Here is a 27320-nt window from a genome sequence, read left to right on the forward strand (position 1 = left end):
TTGCTGAAAATTGTCCACAGTGTTCCTATCATCTAGTTTAAACAGTACTGCAAAAATGTTACTTTACAGAGTGCATCAAAGATGATTTAGACCATTTTCATGGAAAAGTGTTTATTTCTGTATTTCAGGTTGCCAATTGCTGAAAATTGTCCACAGTGTTCCTATCATCTAGTTTAAACAGTACTGCAAAAATGTTACTTTACAGAGTGCATCAAACATGATTTAGACCTTGTTTATGGAAAAGTGTTTATTTCTGTATTTCAAGGTTGCAACTTGATGAAAATTGTCCACAGTGTATCATCTAGTTTAAACAGCACTGCAAAAATGTTACTTACAGAGTGCATCAAACATGATTTAGACCTTGTTTATGGAAAAATGTTTATTTCGGTATTTCAAGGTTGCAACTTGATTAAAATTGTCCACAGTGTATCATCTAGTTTAAACAGTACTGCAAAAATGTTACTTACAGAGTGCATCAAACATGATTTAGACCGTTTTCATGTAAAAGTGTTTATTTCTGTATTTCAAGGTTGCAACTTGATGAAAATTGTCCACATTGTTCCTATCATCTAGTTTAAACAGTACTGCAAAAATGTTACTTACAGAGTGCATCAAACATGATTTAGACCTTGTTTATGGAAAAGTGTTTATTTCTGTATTTCAAGGTTGCAACTTGCTGAAAAATATCCACAGTGTTCCTATCATCTAGTTTAGGCAGTACTTCAAAAAAAAAATATGGACAGAGTGCATCAAACATGATTTACACCTTGTTTATGGAAAAGTGTTTATTTCTGTATTTCATGGTTGCAACTTGCTGAAAAATGTCCACAGTGTTCCTATCATCTACTTTAAACACTCCTGCAAAAATGTTAATTACAGAGTGCATCAAACATGATTTAGACCTTGTTTATGGAAAAGTGTTTATTTCTGTATTTCAAGGTTGCAACTTGCTGAAAAATATCCACAGTGTTCCTATGATCTAGTTTAAGCAGTACTTAAAAAAAAAAAATACGGACAGAGTGCATCAAACATGATTTAGACCTTGTTTATGGAAAAGTGTTTATTTTTGTATTTGAAGTTTGCATCTTGCTTACAATTGTCCACAGTGTTCCTAACATCTAGTTTAAACACTCCTGCAAAACAAAATACTTAGAGTGCATCAAACATGATTTAGACCGTTTTCATGTAAAAGTGTTTATTTCTGTATTTCAAGGTTGCAACTTGATGAAAATTGTCCACATTGTTCCTATCATCTAGTTTAAACAGTACTGCAAAAATGTTACTTACAGAGTGCATCAAACATGATTTAGACCTTGTTTATGGAAAAGTGTTTATTTCTGTATTTCAAGGTTGCAACTTGCTGAAAAATATCCACAGTGTTCCTATCATCTTGTTTAGGCAGTACTTCAAAAAAAAAATACGGACCGAGTGCATCAAACATGATTTACACCTTGTTCATGGAAAAGTGTTTATTTCTGTATTTCAAGGTTGCAACTTGCTGAAAAATGTCCACAGTGTTCCTATCATCTAGTTTAAACAGTACTGCAAAAATGTTACTTTACAGAGTGCATCAAAGATGATTTAGACCATTTTCATGGAAAAGTGTTTATTTCTGTATTTCAAGGTTGCAACTTGCTTACAATTGTCCACAGTGTTCCTATCATCTAGTTTAAACAGTACTGCAAAAATGTTACTTTACAGAGTGCATCAAACATGATTTTGACCGTTTTCATGGAAAAGTGTTTATTTCTGTATATCAAGGTTGCAACTTGCTGAAAAATGTCCACAGTGTTCCTATCATCTAGTTTAAACAGTACTGCAAAAATGTTACTTTACAGAGTGCATCAAAGATGATTTAGACCATTTTCATGGAAAAGTGTTTATTTCTGTATTTCAGGTTGCAACTTGCTGAAAATTGTCCACAGTGTTCCTATCATCTAGTTTAAACAGTACTGCAAAAATGTTACTTTACAGAGTGCATCAAAGATGATTTAGACCATTTTCATGGAAAAGTGTTTATTTCTGTATTTCAGGTTGCAACTTGCTGAAAATTGTCCACAGTGTTCCTATCATCTAGTTTAAACAGTACTGCAAAAAATGTTACTTTACAGAGTGCATCAAAGATGATTTAGACCATTTTCATGGAAAAGTGTTTATTTCTGTATTTCAGGTTGCCAATTGCTGAAAATTGTCCACAGTGTTCCTATCATCTAGTTTAAACAGTACTGCAAAAATGTTACTTTACAGAGTGCATCAAACATGATTTAGACCTTGTTTATGGAAAAGTGTTTATTTCTGTATTTCAAGGTTGCAACTTGATGAAAATTGTCCACAGTGTATCATCTAGTTTAAACAGCACTGCAAAAATGTTACTTACAGAGTGCATCAAACATGATTTAGACCTTGTTTATGGAAAAATGTTTATTTCGGTATTTCAAGGTTGCAACTTGATTAAAATTGTCCACAGTGTATCATCTAGTTTAAACAGTACTGCAAAAATGTTACTTACAGAGTGCATCAAACATGATTTAGACCGTTTTCATGTAAAAGTGTTTATTTCTGTATTTCAAGGTTGCAACTTGATGAAAATTGTCCACATTGTTCCTATCATCTAGTTTAAACAGTACTGCAAAAATGTTACTTACAGAGTGCATCAAACATGATTTAGACCTTGTTTATGGAAAAGTGTTTATTTCTGTATTTCAAGGTTGCAACTTGCTGAAAAATATCCACAGTGTTCCTATCATCTAGTTTAGGCAGTACTTCAAAAAAAAAATATGGACAGAGTGCATCAAACATGATTTACACCTTGTTTATGGAAAAGTGTTTATTTCTGTATTTCATGGTTGCAACTTGCTGAAAAATGTCCACAGTGTTCCTATCATCTACTTTAAACACTCCTGCAAAAATGTTAATTACAGAGTGCATCAAACATGATTTAGACCTTGTTTATGGAAAAGTGTTTATTTCTGTATTTCAAGGTTGCAACTTGCTGAAAAATATCCACAGTGTTCCTATGATCTAGTTTAAGCAGTACTTAAAAAAAAAAAATACGGACAGAGTGCATCAAACATGATTTAGACCTTGTTTATGGAAAAGTGTTTATTTTTGTATTTGAAGTTTGCATCTTGCTTACAATTGTCCACAGTGTTCCTAACATCTAGTTTAAACACTCCTGCAAAACAAAATACTTAGAGTGCATCAAACATGATTTAGACCGTTTTCATGTAAAAGTGTTTATTTCTGTATTTCAAGGTTGCAACTTGATGAAAATTGTCCACATTGTTCCTATCATCTAGTTTAAACAGTACTGCAAAAATGTTACTTACAGAGTGCATCAAACATGATTTAGACCTTGTTTATGGAAAAGTGTTTATTTCTGTATTTCAAGGTTGCAACTTGCTGAAAAATATCCACAGTGTTCCTATCATCTTGTTTAGGCAGTACTTCAAAAAAAAAATACGGACCGAGTGCATCAAACATGATTTACACCTTGTTCATGGAAAAGTGTTTATTTCTGTATTTCAAGGTTGCAACTTGCTGAAAAATGTCCACAGTGTTCCTATCATCTAGTTTAAACAGTACTGCAAAAATGTTACTTTACAGAGTGCATCAAAGATGATTTAGACCATTTTCATGGAAAAGTGTTTATTTCTGTATTTCAAGGTTGCAACTTGCTTACAATTGTCCACAGTGTTCCTATCATCTAGTTTAAACAGTACTGCAAAAATGTTACTTTACAGAGTGCATCAAACATGATTTAGACCGTTTTCATGGAAAAGTGTTTATTTCTGTATATCAAGGTTGCAACTTGCTGAAAAATGTCCACAGTGTTCCTATCATCTAGTTTAAACAGTACTGCAAAAATGTTACTTTACAGAGTGCATCAAAGATGATTTAGACCATTTTCATGGAAAAGTGTTTATTTCTGTATTTCAGGTTGCAACTTGCTGAAAATTGTCCACAGTGTTCCTATCATCTAGTTTAAACAGTACTGCAAAAATGTTACTTTACAGAGTGCATCAAAGATGATTTAGACCATTTTCATGGAAAAGTGTTTATTTCTGTATTTCAGGTTGCAACTTGCTGAAAATTGTCCACAGTGTTCCTATCATCTAGTTTAAACAGTACTGCAAAAAATGTTACTTTACAGAGTGCATCAAACATGATTTAGACCTTGTTTATGGAAAAGTGTTTATTTCTGTATTTCAAGGTTGCAACTTGATGAAAATTGTCCACAGTGTATCATCTAGTTTAAACAGTACTGCAAAAATGTTACTTACAGAGTGCATCAAACATGATTTAGACCTTGTTTATGGAAAAGTGTTTTTTTCTGTATTTCAGATTGCAACTTGCTGAAAATTGTCCACAGTGTTCCTATAATCTAGTTTAAACAGTACTGCAAAAATGTTACTTTACAGAGTGCATCAAACATGATTTAGACCTTGTTTATGGAAAAGTGTTTATTTCTGTATTTCAAGGTTGCAACTTGATGAAAATTGTCCACAGTGTATCATCTAGTTTAAACAGTACTGCAAAAATGTTACTTACAGAGTGCATCAAACATGATTTAGACCTTGTTTATGGAAAAGTGTTTATTTCTGTATTTCAAGGTTGCAACTTGATGAAAATTGTCCACAGTGTATCATCTAGTTTAAACAGTACTGCAAAAATGTTACTTTACAGAGTGCATCAAACATGATTTAGACCTTGTTTATGGAAAAGTGTTTATTTCTGTATTTCAAGGTTGCAACTTGCTGAAAAATATCCACAGTGTTCCTATCATCTTGTTTAGGCAGTACTTCAAAAAAAAAATACGGACAGAGTGCAATAAACATGATTTACACCTTGTTCATGGAAAAGTGTTTATTTCTGTATTTCATGGTTGCAACTTGCTGAAAAATGTCCACAGTGTTCCTATCATCTAGTTTAAACAGTACTGCAAAAATGTTACTTTACAGAGTGCATCAAAGATGATTTAGACCATTTTCATGGAAAAGTGTTTATTTCTGTATTTCAAGGTTGCAACTTGCTTACAATTGTCCACAGTGTTCCTATCATCTAGTTTAAACAGTACTGCAAAAATGTTACTTTACAGAGTGGATCAAAGATGATTTAGACCATTTTCATGGAAAAGTGTTTATTTCTGTATTTCAGGTTGCAACTTGCTGAAAATTGTCCACAGTGTTCCTATCATCTAGTTTAAACAGAACTGCAAAAATGTTACTTTACAGAGTGCATAAAGATGATTTAGACCATTTTCATGGAAAAGTGTTTATTTCTGTATTTCAGGTTGCAACTTGCTGAAAATTGTCCACAGTGTTCCTATCATCTAGTTTAAACAGTACTGCAAAAATGTTACTTTACAGAGTGCATCAAACATGATTTAGACCTTGTTTATGGAAAAGTGTTTATTTCTGTATTTCAAGGTTGCAACTTGATGAAAATTGTCCACAGTGTATCATCTAGTTTAAACAGTACTGCAAAAATGTTACTTACAGAGTGCATCAAACATGATTTAGACCGTTTTCATGTAAAAGTGTTTATTTCTGTATTTCAAGGTTGCAACTTGATGAAAATTGTCCACATTGTTCCTATCATCTAGTTTAAACAGTACTGCAAAAATGTTACTTACAGAGTGCATCAAACATGATTTAGACCTTGTTTATGGAAAAGTGTTTATTTCTGTATTTCAAGGTTGCAACTTGCTGAAAAATATCCACAGTGTTCCTATCATCTTGTTTAGGCAGTACTTCAAAAAAAAAATACGGACCGAGTGCATCAAACATGATTTACACCTTGTTCATGGAAAAGTGTTTATTTCTGTATTTCAAGGTTGCAACTTGCTGAAAAATGTCCACAGTGTTCCTATCATCTAGTTTAAACAGTACTGCAAAAATGTTACTTTACAGAGTGCATCAAAGATGATTTAGACCATTTTCATGGAAAAGTGTTTATTTCTGTATTTCAAGGTTGCAACTTGCTTACAATTGTCCACAGTGTTCCTATCATCTAGTTTAAACAGTACTGCAAAAATGTTACTTTACAGAGTGCATCAAACATGATTTAGACCGTTTTCATGGAAAAGTGTTTATTTCTGTATATCAAGGTTGCAACTTGCTGAAAAATGTCCACAGTGTTCCTATCATCTAGTTTAAACAGTACTGCAAAAATGTTACTTTACAGAGTGCATCAAAGATGATTTAGACCATTTTCATGGAAAAGTGTTTATTTCTGTATTTCAGGTTGCAACTTGCTGAAAATTGTCCACAGTGTTCCTATCATCTAGTTTAAACAGTACTGCAAAAATGTTACTTTACAGAGTGCATCAAAGATGATTTAGACCATTTTCATGGAAAAGTGTTTATTTCTGTATTTCAGGTTGCAACTTGCTGAAAATTGTCCACAGTGTTCCTATCATCTAGTTTAAACAGTACTGCAAAAATGTTACTTTACAGAGTGCATCAAACATGATTTAGACCTTGTTTATGGAAAAGTGTTTATTTCTGTATTTCAAGGTTGCAACTTGATGAAAATTGTCCACAGTGTATCATCTAGTTTAAACAGTACTGCAAAAATGTTACTTACAGAGTGCATCAAACATGATTTAGACCTTGTTTATGGAAAAGTGTTTATTTCTGTATTTCAAGGTTGCAACTTGCTGAAAAATATCCACAGTGTTCCTATCATCTTGTTTAGGCAGTACTTCAAAAAAAAAATACGGACAGAGTGCATCAAACATGATTTACACCTTGTTCATGGAAAAGTGTTTATTTCTGTATTTCATGGTTGCAACTTGCTGAAAAATGTCCACAGTGTTCCTATCATCTAGTTTAAACAGTACTGCAAAAATGTTACTTTACAGAGTGCATCAAAGATGATTTAGACCATTTTCATGGAAAAGTGTTTATTTCTGTATTTCAAGGTTGCAACTTGCTGAAAAATGTCAACAGTGTTCCTATCATCTAGTTTAAACAGTACTGCAAAAATGTTACTTTACAGAGTGCATCAAAGATGATTTAGACAATTTTCATGGAAAAGTGTTTATTTCTGTATTTCAGGTTGCAACTTGCTGAAAATTGTCCACAGTGTTCCTATAATCTAGTTTAAACAGTACTGCAAAAATGTTACTTTACAGAGTGCATCAAACATGATTTAGACCTTGTTTATGGAAAAGTGTTTATTTCTGTATTTCAAGGTTGCAACTTGATGAAAATTGTCCACAGTGTATCATCTAGTTTAAACAGTACTGCAAAAATGTTACTTACAGAGTGCATCAAACATGATTTAGACCTTGTTTATGGAAAAGTGTTTATTTCTGTATTTCAAGGTTGCAACTTGATGAAAATTGTCCACAGTGTATCATCTAGTTTAAACAGTACTGCAAAAATGTTACTTACAGAGTGCATCAAACATGATTTAGACCGTTTTCATGTAAAAGTGTTTATTTCTGTATTTCAAGGTTGCAACTTGATGAAAATTGTCCACATTGTTCCTATCATCTAGTTTAAACAGTACTGCAAAAATGTTACTTGCAGAGTGCATCAAACATGATTTAGACCTTGTTTATGGAAAAGTGTTTATTTCTGTATTTCAGGTTGCAACTTGCTGAAAATTGTCCACAGTGTTCCTATCATCTAGTTTAAACAGAACTGCAAAAATGTTACTTTACAGAGTGCATAAAGATGATTTAGACCATTTTCATGGAAAAGTGTTTATTTCTGTATTTCAGGTTGCAACTTGCTGAAAATTGTCCACAGTGTTCCTATCATCTAGTTTAAACAGTACTGCAAAAATGTTACTTTACAGAGTGCATCAAACATGATTTAGACCTTGTTTATGGAAAAGTGTTTATTTCTGTATTTCAAGGTTGCAACTTGATGAAAATTGTCCACAGTGTATCATCTAGTTTAAACAGTACTGCAAAAATGTTACTTACAGAGTGCATCAAACATGATTTAGACCGTTTTCATGTAAAAGTGTTTATTTCTGTATTTCAAGGTTGCAACTTGATGAAAATTGTCCACATTGTTCCTATCATCTAGTTTAAACAGTACTGCAAAAATGTTACTTACAGAGTGCATCAAACATGATTTAGACCTTGTTTATGGAAAAGTGTTTATTTCTGTATTTCAAGGTTGCAACTTGCTGAAAAATATCCACAGTGTTCCTATCATCTTGTTTAGGCAGTACTTCAAAAAAAAAATACGGACCGAGTGCATCAAACATGATTTACACCTTGTTCATGGAAAAGTGTTTATTTCTGTATTTCAAGGTTGCAACTTGCTGAAAAATGTCCACAGTGTTCCTATCATCTAGTTTAAACAGTACTGCAAAAATGTTACTTTACAGAGTGCATCAAAGATGATTTAGACCATTTTCATGGAAAAGTGTTTATTTCTGTATTTCAAGGTTGCAACTTGCTTACAATTGTCCACAGTGTTCCTATCATCTAGTTTAAACAGTACTGCAAAAATGTTACTTTACAGAGTGCATCAAACATGATTTAGACCGTTTTCATGGAAAAGTGTTTATTTCTGTATATCAAGGTTGCAACTTGCTGAAAAATGTCCACAGTGTTCCTATCATCTAGTTTAAACAGTACTGCAAAAATGTTACTTTACAGAGTGCATCAAAGATGATTTAGACCATTTTCATGGAAAAGTGTTTATTTCTGTATTTCAGGTTGCAACTTGCTGAAAATTGTCCACAGTGTTCCTATCATCTAGTTTAAACAGTACTGCAAAAATGTTACTTTACAGAGTGCATCAAAGATGATTTAGACCATTTTCATGGAAAAGTGTTTATTTCTGTATTTCAGGTTGCAACTTGCTGAAAATTGTCCACAGTGTTCCTATCATCTAGTTTAAACAGTACTGCAAAAATGTTACTTTACAGAGTGCATCAAACATGATTTAGACCTTGTTTATGGAAAAGTGTTTATTTCTGTATTTCAAGGTTGCAACTTGATGAAAATTGTCCACAGTGTATCATCTAGTTTAAACAGTACTGCAAAAATGTTACTTACAGAGTGCATCAAACATGATTTAGACCTTGTTTATGGAAAAGTGTTTCTTTCTGTATTTCAAGGTTGCAACTTGCTGAAAAATATCCACAGTGTTCCTATCATCTTGTTTAGGCAGTACTTCAAAAAAAAAATACGGACAGAGTGCATCAAACATGATTTACACCTTGTTCATGGAAAAGTGTTTATTTCTGTATTTCATGGTTGCAACTTGCTGAAAAATGTCCACAGTGTTCCTATCATCTAGTTTAAACAGTACTGCAAAAATGTTACTTTACAGAGTGCATCAAAGATGATTTAGACCATTTTCATGGAAAAGTGTTTATTTCTGTATTTCAAGGTTGCAACTTGCTGAAAAATGTCAACAGTGTTCCTATCATCTAGTTTAAACAGTACTGCAAAAATGTTACTTTACAGAGTGCATCAAAGATGATTTAGACAATTTTCATGGAAAAGTGTTTATTTCTGTATTTCAGGTTGCAACTTGCTGAAAATTGTCCACAGTGTTCCTATAATCTAGTTTAAACAGTACTGCAAAAATGTTACTTTACAGAGTGCATCAAACATGATTTAGACCTTGTTTATGGAAAAGTGTTTATTTCTGTATTTCAAGGTTGCAACTTGATGAAAATTGTCCACAGTGTATCATCTAGTTTAAACAGTACTGCAAAAATGTTACTTACAGAGTGCATCAAACATGATTTAGACCTTGTTTATGGAAAAGTGTTTATTTCTGTATTTCAAGGTTGCAACTTGATGAAAATTGTCCACAGTGTATCATCTAGTTTAAACAGTACTGCAAAAATGTTACTTACAGAGTGCATCAAACATGATTTAGACCGTTTTCATGTAAAAGTGTTTATTTCTGTATTTCAAGGTTGCAACTTGATGAAAATTGTCCACATTGTTCCTATCATCTAGTTTAAACAGTACTGCAAAAATGTTACTTGCAGAGTGCATCAAACATGATTTAGACCTTGTTTATGGAAAAGTGTTTATTTCTGTATTTAAAGGTTGCAACGTGCTGAAAAATATCCACAGTGTTCCTATCATCTTGTTTAGGCAGTACTTCAAAAAAACAATACGGACAGAGTGCATCAAACATGATTTACACCTTGTTCATGGAAAAGTGTTTATTTCTGTATTTCATGGTTGCAACTTGCTGAAAAATGTCCACAGTGTTCCTATCATCTAGTTTAAACAGTACTGCAAAAATGTTACTTTACAGAGTGCATCAAAGATGATTTAGACCATTTTCATGGAAAAGTGTTTATTTCTGTATTTCAAGGTTGCAACTTGCTTACAATTGTCCACAGTGTTCCTATCATCTAGTTTAAACAGTACTGCAAAAATGTTACTTTACAGAGTGCATCAAAGATGATTTAGACCATTTTCATGGAAAAGTGTTTATTTCTGTATTTCAAGGTTGCAACTTGCTGAAAAATGTCAACAGTGTTCCTATAATCTAGTTTAAACAGTACTGCAAAAATGTTACTTTACAGAGTGCATCAAACATGATTTAGACCTTGTTTATGGAAAAGTGTTTATTTCTGTATTTCAAGGTTGCAACTTGATGAAAATTGTCCACAGTGTATCATCTAGTTTAAACAGTACTGCAAAAATGTTACTTACAGAGTGCATCAAACATGATTTAGACCTTGCTTATGGAAAAATGTTTATTTCTGTATTTCAAGGTTGCAACTTGATTAAAATTGTCCACAGTGTATCATCTAGTTTAAACAGTACTGCAAAAATGTTACTTACAGAGTGCATCAAACATGATTTAGACCGTTTTCATGTAAAAGTGTTTATTTCTGTATTTCAAGGTTGCAACTTGATGAAAATTGTCCACATTGTTCCTATCATCTAGTTTAAACAGTACTGCAAAAATGTTACTTACAGAGTGCATCAAACATGATTTAGACCTTGTTTATGGAAAAGTGTTTATTTCTGTATTTCAAGGTTGCAACTTGCTGAAAAATATCCACAGTGTTCCTATCATCTAGTTTAGGCAGTACTTAAAAAAAAAAATACGGACAGAGTGCATCAAACATGATTTACACCTTGTTTATGGAAAAGTGTTTATTTCTGTATTTCATGGTTGCAACTTGCTGAAAAATGTCCACAGTGTTCCTATCATCTACTTTAAACACTCCTGCAAAAATGTTAATTACAGAGTGCATCAAACATGATTTAGACCTTGTTTATGGAAAAGTGTTTATTTCTGTATTTCAAGGTTGCAACTTGCTGAAAAATATCCACAGTGTTCCTATGATCTAGTTTAAGCAGTACTTAAAAAAAAAAAATACGGACAGAGTGCATCAAACATGATTTAGACCTTGTTTATGGAAAAGTGTTTATTTTTGTATTTGAAGTTTGCATCTTGCTTACAATTGTCCACAGTGTTCCTAACATCTAGTTTAAACACTCCTGCAAAACAAAATACTTAGAGTGCATCAAACATGATTTAGACCGTTTTCATGGAAAAGTGTTTATTTCTGTATTTCAAGGTTGCAACTTGATGAAAATTGTCCACAGTTTATCATCTAGTTTAAACAGTACTGCAAAAATGTTACTTACAGAGTGCATCAAACATGATTTAGACCTTGTTTATGGAAAAATGTTTATTTCTGTATTTCAAGGTTGCAACTTAATTAAAATTGTCCACAGTGTATCATCTAGTTTAAACAGTACTGCAAAAATGTTACTTACAGAGTGCATCAAACATGATTTAGACCGTTTTCATGTAAAAGTGTTTATTTCTGTATTTCAAGGTTGCAACTTGATGAAAATTGTCCACATTGTTCCTATCATCTAGTTTAAACAGTACTGCAAAAATGTTACTTACAGAGTGCATCAAACATGATTTAGACCTTGTTTATGGAAAAGTGTTTATTTCTGTATTTCATGGTTGCAACTTGCTGAAAAATGTCCACAGTGTTCCTATCATCTACTTTAAACACTCCTGCAAAAATGTTAATTACAGAGTGCATCAAACACTATTTAGACCTTGTTTATGGAAAAGTGTTTATTTCTGTATTTCAAGGTTGAAACTTGCTGAAAAATGTCCACAGTGTTCCTATCATCTAGTTTAAACAGTGCTGCAAAAATGTTACTTTACAGAGTGCATCAAAGATGATTTAGACCATTTTCATGGAAAAGTGTTTATTTCTGTATTTCAAGGTTGCAACTTGCTGAAAAATGTCCACAGTGTTCCTATCATCTAGTTTAAACAGTACTGCAAAAATGTTACTTTACAGAGTGCATCAAAGATGATTTAGACCATTTTCATGGAAAAGTGTTTATTTCTGTATTTCAGGTTGCAACTTGCTGAAAATTGTCCACAGTGTTCCTATCATCTAGTTTAAACAGTACTGCAAAAATGTTACTTTACAGAGTGCATCAAACATGATTTAGACCTTGTTTATGGAAAAGTGTTTATTTCTGTATTTCAAGGTTGCAACTTGATGAAAATTGTCCACAGTGTATCATCTAGTTTAAACAGTACTGCAAAAATGTTACTTTACAGAGTGCATCAAACATGATTTAGACGTTGTTTATGGAAAAGTGTTTATTTCTGTATTTCAAGGTTGCAACTTGATGAAAATTGTCCACAGTGTATCATCTAGTTTAAACAGTACTGCAAAAATGTTACTTACAGAGTGCATCAAACATGATTTAGACCGTTTTCATGTAAAAGTGTTTATTTCTGTATTTCAAGGTTGCAACTTGATGAAAATTGTCCACATTGTTCCTATCATCTAGTTTAAACAGTACTGCAAAAATGTTACTTACAGAGTGCATCAAACATGATTTAGACCTTGTTTATGGAAAAGTGTTTATTTCTGTATTTCAAGGTTGCAACTTGCTGAAAAATATCCACAGTGTTCCTATCATCTTGTTTAGGCAGTACTTCAAAAAAAAAAATACGGACAGAGTGCATCAAACATGATTTACACCTTGTTCATGGAAAAGTGTTTATTTCTGTATTTCATGGTTGCAACTTGCTGAAAAATGTCCACAGTGTTCCTATCATCTAGTTTAAACAGTACTGCAAAAATGTTACTTCACAGAGTGCATCAAAGATGATTTAGACCATTTTCATGGAAAAGTGTTTATTTCTGTATTTCAAGGTTGCAACTTGCTGAAAAATGTCAACAGTGTTCCTATAATCTAGTTTAAACAGTACTGCAAAAATGTTACTTTACAGAGTGCATCAAACATGATTTAGACCTTGTTTATGGAAAAGTGTTTATTTCTGTATTTCAAGGTTGCAACTTGATGAAAATTGTCCACAGTGTATCATCTAGTTTAAACAGTATTGCAAAAATGTTACTTACAGAGTGCATCAAACATGATTTAGACCTTGTTTATGGAAAAATGTTTATTTCTGTATTTCAAGGTTGCAACTTGATTAAAATTGTCCACAGTGTATCATCTAGTTTAAACAGTACTGCAAAAATGTTACTTACAGAGTGCATCAAACATGATTTAGACCGTTTTCATGTAAAAGTGTTTATTTCTGTATTTCAAGGTTGCAACTTAATGAAAATTGTCCACATTGTTCCTATCATCTAGTTTAAACAGTACTGCAAAAATGTTACTTACAGAGTGCATCAAACATGATTTAGACCTTGTTTATGGAAAAGTGTTTATTTCTGTATTTCAAGGTTGCAACTTGCTGAAAAATATCCACAGTGTTCCTATCATCTAGTTTAGGCAGTACTTCAAAAACAAAATACGGACAGAGTGCATCAAACATGATTTAGACCTTGTTTATGGAAAAGTGTTTATTTCTGTATTTCATGGTTGCAACTTGCTGAAAAATGTCCACAGTGTTCCTATCATCTAGTTTAAACAGTACTGCAAAAATGTTACTTCACAGAGTGCATCAAAGATGATTTAGACCATTTTCATGGAAAAGTGTTTATTTCTGTATTTCAAGGTTGCAACTTGCTGAAAAATGTCAACAGTGTTCCTATAATCTAGTTTAAACAGTACTGCAAAAATGTTACTTTACAGAGTGCATCAAACATGATTTAGACCTTGTTTATGGAAAAGTGTTTATTTCTGTATTTCAAGGTTGCAACTTGATGAAAATTGTCCACAGTGTATCATCTAGTTTAAACAGTATTGCAAAAATGTTACTTACAGAGTGCATCAAACATGATTTAGACCTTGTTTATGGAAAAATGTTTATTTCTGTATTTCAAGGTTGCAACTTGATTAAAATTGTCCACAGTGTATCATCTAGTTTAAACAGTACTGCAAAAATGTTACTTACAGAGTGCATCAAACATGATTTAGACCGTTTTCATGTAAAAGTGTTTATTTCTGTATTTCAAGGTTGCAACTTAATGAAAATTGTCCACATTGTTCCTATCATCTAGTTTAAACAGTACTGCAAAAATGTTACTTACAGAGTGCATCAAACATGATTTAGACCTTGTTTATGGAAAAGTGTTTATTTCTGTATTTCAAGGTTGCAACTTGCTGAAAAATATCCACAGTGTTCCTATCATCTAGTTTAGGCAGTACTTCAAAAACAAAATACGGACAGAGTGCATCAAACATGATTTAGACCTTGTTTATGGAAAAGTGTTTATTTCTGTATTTCATGGTTGCAACTTGCTGAAAAATGTCCACAGTGTTCCTATCATCTACTTTAAACACTCCTGCAAAAATGTTAATTACAGATTGCATCAAACACTATTTAGACCTTGTTTATGGAAAAGTGTTTATTTCTGTATTTCAAGGTTGCAACTTGCTGAAAAATATCCACAGTGTTCCTATCATCTAGTTTAGACAGTACTTCAAAAAAAATATGGACAGAGTGCATCAAACATGATTTAGATCGTTTTCATGGAATATCCACAGTGTTCCTATCATCTAGTTTAGGCAGTACTTCAAAAAAAAAAAATACGGACAGAGTGCATCAAACATGATTTAGACCTTGTTTATGGAAAAGTGTTTATTTTTGTATTTGAAGTTTGCATCTTGCTTACAATTGTCCACAGTGTTCCTAACATCTAGTTTAAACACTCCTGCAAAACAAAATACTTAGAGTGCATCAAACATGATTTAGACCGTTTTCATGGAAAAGTGTTTATTTCTGTATTTCAAGGTTGCAACTTGATGAAAATTGTCCACAGTTTATCATCTAGTTTAAACAGTACTGCAAAAATGTTACTTACAGAGTGCATCAAACATGATTTAGACCTTGTTTATGGAAAAATGTTTATTTCTGTATTTCAAGGTTGCAACTTAATTAAAATTGTCCACAGTGTATCATCTAGTTTAAACAGTACTGCAAAAATGTTACTTACAGAGTGCATCAAACATGATTTAGACCGTTTTCATGTAAAAGTGTTTATTTCTGTATTTCAAGGTTGCAACTTGATGAAAATTGTCCACATTGTTCCTATCATCTAGTTTAAACAGTACTGCAAAAATGTTACTTACAGAGTGCATCAAACATGATTTAGACCTTGTTTATGGAAAAGTGTTTATTTCTGTATTTCATGGTTGCAACTTGCTGAAAAATGTCCACAGTGTTCCTATCATCTACTTTAAACACTCCTGCAAAAATGTTAATTACAGAGTGCATCAAACACTATTTAGACCTTGTTTATGGAAAAGTGTTTATTTCTGTATTTCAAGGTTGAAACTTGCTGAAAAATGTCCACAGTGTTCCTATCATCTAGTTTAAACAGTGCTGCAAAAATGTTACTTTACAGAGTGCATCAAAGATGATTTAGACCATTTTCATGGAAAAGTGTTTATTTCTGTATTTCAAGGTTGCAACTTGCTGAAAAATGTCCACAGTGTTCCTATCATCTAGTTTAAACAGTACTGCAAAAATGTTACTTTACAGAGTGCATCAAAGATGATTTAGACCATTTTCATGGAAAAGTGTTTATTTCTGTATTTCAGGTTGCAACTTGCTGAAAATTGTCCACAGTGTTCCTATCATCTAGTTTAAACAGTACTGCAAAAATGTTACTTTACAGAGTGCATCAAACATGATTTAGACCTTGTTTATGGAAAAGTGTTTATTTCTGTATTTCAAGGTTGCAACTTGATGAAAATTGTCCACAGTGTATCATCTAGTTTAAACAGTACTGCAAAAATGTTACTTTACAGAGTGCATCAAACATGATTTAGACGTTGTTTATGGAAAAGTGTTTATTTCTGTATTTCAAGGTTGCAACTTGATGAAAATTGTCCACAGTGTATCATCTAGTTTAAACAGTACTGCAAAAATGTTACTTACAGAGTGCATCAAACATGATTTAGACCGTTTTCATGTAAAAGTGTTTATTTCTGTATTTCAAGGTTGCAACTTGATGAAAATTGTCCACATTGTTCCTATCATCTAGTTTAAACAGTACTGCAAAAATGTTACTTACAGAGTGCATCAAACATGATTTAGACCTTGTTTATGGAAAAGTGTTTATTTCTGTATTTCAAGGTTGCAACTTGCTGAAAAATATCCACAGTGTTCCTATCATCTTGTTTAGGCAGTACTTCAAAAAAAAAAATACGGACAGAGTGCATCAAACATGATTTACACCTTGTTCATGGAAAAGTGTTTATTTCTGTATTTCATGGTTGCAACTTGCTGAAAAATGTCCACAGTGTTCCTATCATCTAGTTTAAACAGTACTGCAAAAATGTTACTTCACAGAGTGCATCAAAGATGATTTAGACCATTTTCATGGAAAAGTGTTTATTTCTGTATTTCAAGGTTGCAACTTGCTGAAAAATGTCAACAGTGTTCCTATAATCTAGTTTAAACAGTACTGCAAAAATGTTACTTTACAGAGTGCATCAAACATGATTTAGACCTTGTTTATGGAAAAGTGTTTATTTCTGTATTTCAAGGTTGCAACTTGATGAAAATTGTCCACAGTGTATCATCTAGTTTAAACAGTATTGCAAAAATGTTACTTACAGAGTGCATCAAACATGATTTAGACCTTGTTTATGGAAAAATGTTTATTTCTGTATTTCAAGGTTGCAACTTGATTAAAATTGTCCACAGTGTATCATCTAGTTTAAACAGTACTGCAAAAATGTTACTTACAGAGTGCATCAAACATGATTTAGACCGTTTTCATGTAAAAGTGTTTATTTCTGTATTTCAAGGTTGCAACTTAATGAAAATTGTCCACATTGTTCCTATCATCTAGTTTAAACAGTACTGCAAAAATGTTACTTACAGAGTGCATCAAACATGATTTAGACCTTGTTTATGGAAAAGTGTTTATTTCTGTATTTCAAGGTTGCAACTTGCTGAAAAATATCCACAGTGTTCCTATCATCTAGTTTAGGCAGTACTTCAAAAACAAAATACGGACAGAGTGCATCAAACATGATTTAGACCTTGTTTATGGAAAAGTGTTTATTTCTGTATTTCATGGTTGCAACTTGCTGAAAAATGTCCACAGTGTTCCTATCATCTAGTTTAAACAGTACTGCAAAAATGTTACTTCACAGAGTGCATCAAAGATGATTTAGACCATTTTCATGGAAAAGTGTTTATTTCTGTATTTCAAGGTTGCAACTTGCTGAAAAATGTCAACAGTGTTCCTATAATCTAGTTTAAACAGTACTGCAAAAATGTTACTTTACAGAGTGCATCAAACATGATTTAGACCTTGTTTATGGAAAAGTGTTTATTTCTGTATTTCAAGGTTGCAACTTGATGAAAATTGTCCACAGTGTATCATCTAGTTTAAACAGTATTGCAAAAATGTTACTTACAGAGTGCATCAAACATGATTTAGACCTTGTTTATGGAAAAATGTTTATTTCTGTATTTCAAGGTTGCAACTTGATTAAAATTGTCCACAGTGTATCATCTAGTTTAAACAGTACTGCAAAAATGTTACTTACAGAGTGCATCAAACATGATTTAGACCGTTTTCATGTAAAAGTGTTTATTTCTGTATTTCAAGGTTGCAACTTAATGAAAATTGTCCACATTGTTCCTATCATCTAGTTTAAACAGTACTGCAAAAATGTTACTTACAGAGTGCATCAAACATGATTTAGACCTTGTTTATGGAAAAGTGTTTATTTCTGTATTTCAAGGTTGCAACTTGCTGAAAAATATCCACAGTGTTCCTATCATCTAGTTTAGGCAGTACTTCAAAAACAAAATACGGACAGAGTGCATCAAACATGATTTAGACCTTGTTTATGGAAAAGTGTTTATTTCTGTATTTCATGGTTGCAACTTGCTGAAAAATGTCCACAGTGTTCCTATCATCTACTTTAAACACTCCTGCAAAAATGTTAATTACAGATTGCATCAAACACTATTTAGACCTTGTTTATGGAAAAGTGTTTATTTCTGTATTTCAAGGTTGCAACTTGCTGAAAAATATCCACAGTGTTCCTATCATCTAGTTTAGACAGTACTTCAAAAAAAATATGGACAGAGTGCATCAAACATGATTTAGATCGTTTTCATGGAATATCCACAGTGTTCCTATCATCTAGTTTAGGCAGTACTTCAAAAAAAAAAAATACGGACAGAGTGCATCAAACATGATTTAGACCTTGTTTATGGAAAAGTGTTTATTTTTGTATTTGAAGTTTGCATCTTGCTTACAATTGTCCACAGTGTTCCTAACATCTAGTTTAAACACTCCTGCAAAACAAAATACTTAGAGTGCATCAAACATGATTTAGACCGTTTTCATGGAAAAGTGTTTATTTCTGTATATCAAGGTTGCAACTTGCTGAAAAATGTCCACAGTGTTCCTATCATCTAGTTTAAACAGTACTGCAAAAATGTTGCTTTACAGAGTGCATCAAACATGATTTAGACCGTTTTCATGGAAAAGTGTTTATTTCTGTATATCAAGGTTGCAACTTGCTGAAAAATGTCCACAGTGTTCCTATCATCTAGTTTAAACAGTACTGCAAAAATGTTGCTTTACAGAGTGCATCAAAGATGATTTAGACCATTTTCATGGAAAAGTGTTTATTTCTGTATTTCAAGGTTGCAACTTGCTGAAAAATGTCCACAGTGCTCCTATCATCTAGTTTAAACAGTACTGCAAAAATGTTACTTTACAGAGTACATCAAAGATGATTTAGACCATTTTCATTCAAAAGTGTTTATTTCTGTATTTCAGGTTGCAACTTGCTGAAAATTGTCCACAGTGCTCCTATCATCTAGTTTAAACAGTACTGCAAAAATGTTACTTTACAGAGTGCATCAAAGATGATTTAGACCATTTTCATGGAAAAGTGTTTATTTCTGTATTTCAGGTTGCAACTTGCTGAAAATTGTCCACAGTGATCCTATCATCTAGTTTAAACAGTACTGCAAAAATGTTACTTTACAGAGTGCATCAAACATGATTTAGACCTTGTTTATGGAAAAGTGTTTATTTCTGTATTTCAAGGTTGCAACTTGATGAAAATTGTCCACAGTGTATCATCTAGTTTAAACAGTACTGCAAAAATGTTACTTACAGAGTGCATCAAACATGATTTAGACCTTGTTTATGGAAAAATGTTTATTTCTGTATTTCAAGGTTGTAACTTGATGAAAATTGTCCACAGTGTATCATCTAGTTAAAACAGTACTGCAAAAATGTTACTTACAGAGTGCATCAAACATGATTTAGACCGTTTTCATGTAAAAGTGTTTATTTCTGTATTTCATGGTTGCAAAACTTGCTGAAAAATGTCCACAGTGTTCCTATCATCTACTTTAAACACTCTTGCAAAAATGTTAATTACAGAGTGCATCAAACACTATTTAGACCTTGTTTATGGAAAAGTGTTCATTTCTGTATTTCAAGGTTGCAACTTGCTGAAAAATATCCACAGTGTTCCTATCATCTAGTTTAGACAGTACTTCAAAAAAAATACGGACAGAGTGCATCAAACATGATTTAGACCTTGTTTATGGAAAAGTGTTTATTTTTGCATTTGAAGTTTGCATCTTGCTTACAATTGTCCACAGTGTTCCTAACATCTAGTTTAAACACTCCTGCAAAACAAAATACTTAGAGTGCATCAAACATGATTTAGACCGTTTTCATGGAAAAGTGTTTATTTCTGTATATCAAGGTTGCAACTTGCTGAAAAATGTCCACAGTGTTCCTATCATCTAGTTTAAACAGTACTGCAAAAATGTTACTTTACAGAGTGCATCAAAGATGATTTAGACCATTTTCATGGAAAAGTGTTTATTTCTGTATTTCAAGGTTGCAACTTGCTGAAAAATGTCCACAGTGTTCCTATCATCTAGTTTAAACAGTACTGCAAAAATGTTACTTTACAGAGTGCATCAAAGATGATTTAGACCATTTTCATGGAAAAGTGTTTATTTCTGTATTTCAGGTTGCAACTTGCTGAAAATTGTCCACAGTGTTCCTATATTCTAGTTTAAACAGTACTGCAAAAATGTTACTTTACAGAGTGCATCAAACATGATTTAGACCTTGTTCATGGAAAAGTGTTTATTTCTGTATTTCAAGGTTGCAACTTGATGAAAATTGTCCACAGTGTATCATCTAGTTTAAACAGTACTGCAAAAATGTTACTTACAGAGTGCATCAAACATGATTTAGACCATTTTCATGGAAAAGTGTTTATTTCTGTATTTCAGGTTGCAACTTGCTGAAAATTGTCCACAGTGTTCCTATATTCTAGTTTAAACAGTACTGCAAAAATGTTACTTTACAGAGTGCATCAAACATGATTTAGACATTGTTTATGGAAAAGTGTTTATTTCTGTATTTCAACGTTGCAACTTGATGAAAAATATCCACAGTGTTCCTATCATCTAGTTTAGGCAGTACTTCAAAAAAAATTACGGAGAGAGTGCATTAACATGATTTTGACCTTGTTTATGGAAAAGTGTTTATTTCTGTATTTCATGTTTGCAACTTGTTGAAAATTGTCCACAGTGTATCATCTAGTTTAAACAGTACTGCAAAAATGTTACTTACAGAGTGCATCAAACATGATTTAGACCTTGTTTATGGAAAAATGTTTATTTCTGTATTTCAAGGTTGCAACTTGCTGAAAAATATCCACAGTGTTCCTATTCTCTAGTTTAGACAGTACTTCAAAAAAAATACGGACAGAGTGCATCAAACATGATTTAGACCTTGTTTATGGAAAAGTGTTTATTTTTGTATTTGAAGTTTGCATCTTGCTTACAATTGTCCACAGTGTTCCTAACATCTAGTTTAAACACTCCTGCAAAAATGTTAATTACAGAGTGCATCAAACACTATTTAGACCTTGTTTATGGAAAAGTGTTCATTTCTGTATTTCAAGGTTGCAACTTGCTGAAAAATATCCACAGTGTTCCTATTCTCTAGTTTAGACAGTACTTCAAAAAAAAATACGGACAGAGTGCATCAAACATGATTTAGACCGTTTTCATGTAAAAGTGTTTATTTCTGTATTTCATGGTTGCAACTTGCTGAAAAATGTCCACAGTGTTCCTATCATCTACTTTAAACACTCCTGCAAAAATGTTAATTACAGAGTGCATCAAACACTATTTAGACCTTGTTTATGGAAAAGTGTTCATTTCTGTATTTCAAGGTTGCAACTTGCTGAAAAATATCCACAGTGTTCCTATTCTCTAGTTTAGACAGTACTTCAAAAAAAATACGGACAGAGTGCATCAAACATGATTTAGACCTTGTTTATGGAAAAGTGTTTATTTTTGTATTTGAAGTTTGCATCTTGCTTACAATTGTCCACAGTGTTCCTAACATCTAGTTTAAACACTCCTGCAAAACAAAATACTTAGAGTGCATCAAACATGATTTAGACCGTTTTCATGGAAAAGTGTTTATTTCTGTATATCAAGGTTGCAACTTGCTGAAAAATGTCCACAGTGTTCCTATCATCTAGTTTAAACAGTACTGCAAAAATGTTACTTTACAGATTGCATCAAAGATGATTTAGACCATTTTCATGGAAAAGTGTTTATTTCTGTATTTCAAGGTTGCAACTTGCTGAAAAATGTCCACAGTGTTCCTATCATCTAGTTTAAACAGTACTGCAAAAATGTTACTTTACAGAGTGCATCAAAGATGATTTAGACCATTTTCATGGAAAAGTGTTTATTTCTGTATTTCAGGTTGCAACTTGCTGAAAATTGTCCACAGTGTTCCTATATTCTAGTTTAAACAGTACTGCAAAAATTTTACTTTTACAGAGTGCATCAAACATGATTTAGACCTTGTTTATGGAAAAGTGTTTATTTCTGTATTTCAAGGTTGCAACTTGATGAAAATTGTCCACAGTGTATCATCTAGTTTAAACAGTACTGCAAAAATGTTACTTACAGAGTGCATCAAGCATGATTTAGACCTTGTTCATGGAAAAATGTTTATTTCTGTATTTCAAGGTTGCAACTTGATGAAAATTGTCCACAGTGTATCATCTAGTTTAAACAGTTCTGCAAAAATGTTACTTACAGAGTGCATCAAAAATGATTTAGACCGTTTTCATGTAAAAGTGTTTATTTCTGTATTTCAAGGTTGCAACTTGATGAAAATTGTCCACAGTGTTCCTATCATCTAGTTTAGGCAGTACTTCAAAAAAAAAAAAAATACGGACAGAGTGCATCAAACATGATTTAGACCTTGTTTATGGAAAAGTGTTTATTTTTGTATTTGAAGTTTGCATCTTGCTTACAATTATCCACAGTGTTCCTAACATCTAGTTTAAACACTCCTGCAAAACAAAATACTTAGAGTGCATCAAACATGATTTAGACTTTTTTCATGGAAAAGTGTTTATTTCTGTATTTCAAGGTTGAAACTTGCTGAAAAATGTCCACAGTGTTCCTATCATCTAGTTTAAACAGTACTGCAAAAATGTTACTTTACAGAGTGCATCAAAGATGATTTAGACCATTTTCATGGAAAAGTGTTTATTTCTGTATTTCAAGGTTGCAACTTGCTGAAAAATGTCCACAGTGTTCCTATCATCTAGTTTAAACAGTACTGCAAAAATGTTACTTTACAGAGTGCATCAAACATGATTTAGACATTGTTTATGGAAAAGTGTTTATTTCTGTATTTCAACGTTGCAACTTGATGAAAAATATCCACAGTGTTCCTATCATCTAGTTTAGGCAGTACTTCAAAAAGAATTACGGAGAGAGTGCATTAACATGATTTTGACCTTGTTTATGGAAAAGTGTTTATTTCTGTATTTCATGTTTGCAACTTGTTGAAAATTGTCCACAGTGTTCCTATCATCTAGTTTAAACAGTACTGCAAAAATGTTACTTACAGAGTGCATCAAACATGATTTAGACCTTGTTTATGGAAAAGTGTTTATTTCTGTATTTCATGGTTGCAACTTGCTGAAAAATATCCACAGTGTTCCTATCATGTACTTTAAACACTCCTGCAAAAATGTTAATTACAGAGTGCATCAAACACTATTTAGACCTTGTTTATGGAAAAGTGTTTATTTCTGTATTTGAAGTTTGCATCTTGCTTACAATTGTCCACAGTGTTCCTAACATCTAGTTTAAACACTCCTGCAAAACAAAATACTTAGAGTGCATCAAACATGATTTAGACCGTTTTCATGGAAAAGTGTTTATTTCTGTATATCAAGGTTGCAACTTGCTGAAAAATGTCCACAGTGTTCCTATCATCTAGTTTAAACAGTACTGCAAAAATGTTACTTTACAGAGTGCATCAAAGATGATTTAGACCATTTTCATGGAAAAGTGTTTATTTCTGTATTTCAAGGTTGCAACTTGCTGAAAAATGTCCACAGTGTTCCTATCATCTAGTTTAAACAGTACTGCAAAAATGTTACTTTACAGAGTGCATCAAACATGATTTAGACCATTTTCATGGAAAAGTGTTTATTTCTGTATTTCAAGGTTGCAACTTGATGAAAATTGTCCACAGTGTTCCTATCATCAAGTTTAAACAGTACTGCAAAAATGTTACTTTACAGAGTTTATCAAACATGATTTAGACCATTTTCAGGGAAAAGTGTTTATTTCTGTATTTCAAGGTTGCAACTTGATGAAAATTGTCCACAGTGTTTCATCAAGTTTAAACAGTACTGCAAAAATGTTACTTACAGAGTGCATCAAACATGATTTAGACCTTGTTTATGGAAAAGTGTTTATTTCTGTATTTCAAGGTTGCAACTTGATGAAACTTGTCCACAGTGTATCATCTAGTTTAAACAGTACTGCAAAAATGTTACTTACAGAGTGCATCAAACATGATTTAGACCTTGTTTATGGAAAAGTGTTTATTTCTGTATTTCAAGGTTGCAACTTGATGAAAATTGTCCACAGTGTATCATCTAGTTTAAACAGTAGTGCAAAAATGTTACTTACAGAGTGCATCAAACATGATTTAGACCTTGTTTATGGAAAAATGTTTATTTCTGTATTTCAAGGTTGGAACTTGATGAAAATTGTCCACAGTGTATCATCTAGTTTAAACAGTACTGCAAAAATGTTACTTACAGAGTGCATCAAACATGATTTAGACCGTTTTCATGTAAAAGTGTTTATTTCTGTATTTCATGGTTGCAACTTGTTGAAAATTGTCCAAAGTGTTCCTATCATATAGTTTAAACAGTACAGCAAAAATTTTAGTTACAGAGTGCATCAAACATGATTTAGACCATTTTCATGGAAAAGTGTTTATTTCTGTATTTCAAGGTGGCAACTTGATGAAAATTGTCCACAGTGTTCCTATCATCTAGTTTAAACAGTACTGCAAAAATGTTACTTACAGAGTGCATCAAACATGATTTAGACCTTGTTTATGGAAAAGTGTTTATTCCTGTATTTCAAGGTTGCAACTTGATGAAACTTGTCCACAGTGTATCATCTAGTTTAAACAGTACTGCAAAAATGTTACTTACAGAGTGCATCAAACATGATTTAGACCTTGTTTATGGAAAAGTGTTTATTTCTGTATTTCAAGGTTGCAACTTGATGAAAATTGTCCACAGTGTATCATCTAGTTTAAACAGTAGTGCAAAAATGTTACTTACAGAGTGCATCAAACATGATTTAGACCTTGTTTATGGAAAAATGTTTATTTCTGTATTTCAAGGTTGCAACTTGATGAAAATTGTCCACAGTGTTCCTATCATCTAGTTTAAACAGTACTGCAAAAATGTTACTTTACAGAGTGCATCAAACATGATTTAGACCATTTTCATGGAAAAGTGTTTATTTCTGTATTTCAAGGTTGCAACTTGATGAAAATTGTCCACAGTGTTCCTATCATCAAGTTTAAACAGTACTGCAAAAATGTTACTTTACAGAGTTTATCAAACATGATTTAGACCATTTTCATGGAAAAGTGTTTATTTCTGTATTTCAAGGTTGCAACTTGATGAAAATTGTCCACAGTGTTTCATCAAGTTTAAACAGTACTGCAAAAATGTTACTTACAGAGTGCATCAAACATGATTTAGACCTTGTTTATGGAAAAGTGTTTATTTCTGTATTTCAAGGTTGCAACTTGATGAAAATTGTCCACAGTGTATCATCTAGTTTAAACAGTACTGCAAAAATGTTACTTACAGAGTGCATCAAACATGATTTAGACCTTGTTTATGGAAAAGTGTTTATTTCTGTATTTCAAGGTTGCAACTTGATGAAAATTGTCCACAGTGTATCATCTAGTTTAAACAGTAGTGCAAAAATGTTACTTACAGAGTGCATCAAACATGATTTAGACCTTGTTTATGGAAAAATGTTTATTTCTGTATTTCAAGGCTGCAACTTGATGAAAATTGTCCACAGTGTATCATCTAGTTTAAACAGTACTGCAAAAATGTTACTTACAGAGTGCATCAAACATGATTTAGACCGTTTTCATGTAAAAGTGTTTATTTCTGTATTTCATGGTTGCAACTTGTTGAAAATTGTCCAAAGTGTTCCTATCATATAGTTTAAACAGTACAGCAAAAATTTTAGTTACAGAGTGCATCAAACATGATTTAGACCATTTTCATGGAAAAGTGTTTATTTCTGTATTTCAAGGTGGCAACTTGATGAAAATTGTCCACAGTGTTCCTATCATCTAGTTTAAACAGTACTGCAAAAATGTTACTTACAGAGTGCATCAAACATGATTTAGACCTTGTTTATGGAAAAGTGTTTATTCCTGTATTTCAAGGTTGCAACTTGCTGAAAAATATCCACAGTGTTCCTATCATCTAGTTTAGGCAGTACTTCAAAAAAAATTACGGAGAGAGTGCATAAACATGATTTAGACCTTGTTTATGGAAAAGTGTTTATTTCTGTATTTCATGTTTGCAACTTGTTGAAAATTGTCCACAGTGTTCCTATCATCTAGTTTAAACAGTACTGCAAAAATGTTACTTATAGAGTGCATCAAACATGATTTAGACCTTGTTTATGGAAAAGTGTTTATTTCTGTATTTCAAGGTTGCAACTTGCTGAAAAATATCCACAGTGTTCCTATCATCTAGTTTAGGCAGTACTTCAAAAAAAATTACGGAGAGAGTGCATAAACATGATATAGACCTTGTTTATGGAAAAGTGTTTATTTCTGTATTTCATGTTTGCAACTTGTTGAACATTGTCCACAGTGTTCCTATCATCTAGTTTAAACAGTAGTGCAAAAATGTTACTTTACAGAGTGCATCAAAGATGATTTAGACCATTTTCATGGAAAAGTGTTTATTTCTGTATTTCAAGGTTGCAACTTGCTTACAATTGTCCACAGTGTTCCTATCATCTAGTTTAAACAGTACTGCAAAAATGTTACTTTACAGAGTGCATCAAACATGATTTAGACCATTTTCATGGAAAAGTGTTTATTTCTGTATTTCAAGGTTGCAACTTGATGACAATTGTCCACATTGTTCCTATCAACTACTTTAAACACTCCTGCAAAAATGTTACTTCAAGAGTGCATCAAACATGATTTAGACCTTGTTTATGGAAAAGTGTTTATTTCTGTATATAAAGGTTGCAACTTGCTGAAAAATATCCACAGTGTTCCTATCATCTAGTTTAAACAGTACTTAAAAAAAAAACGGACAGAGTGCATAAACATGATTTAGACCTTGTTTATGGAAAAGTGTTTATTTCTGTACTTCATGGTTGCAACTTGATGAAAATTGTCCACAGTGTATCATCTAGTTTAAACAGTACTGCAAAAATGTTACTTACAGAGTGCATCAAACATGATTTAGACCTTGTTTATGGAAAAGTGTTTATTTCTGTATTTCAAGGTTACAACTTGATGAAAATTGTCCACAGTGTATCATC

The sequence above is a fragment of the Oncorhynchus mykiss genome, chromosome 29 (genome assembly GCF_057628025.1).
Source record: "Oncorhynchus mykiss isolate SJ-2025 chromosome 29, ASM5762802v1, whole genome shotgun sequence".
Taxonomy (NCBI): domain Eukaryota; kingdom Metazoa; phylum Chordata; class Actinopteri; order Salmoniformes; family Salmonidae; genus Oncorhynchus; species Oncorhynchus mykiss.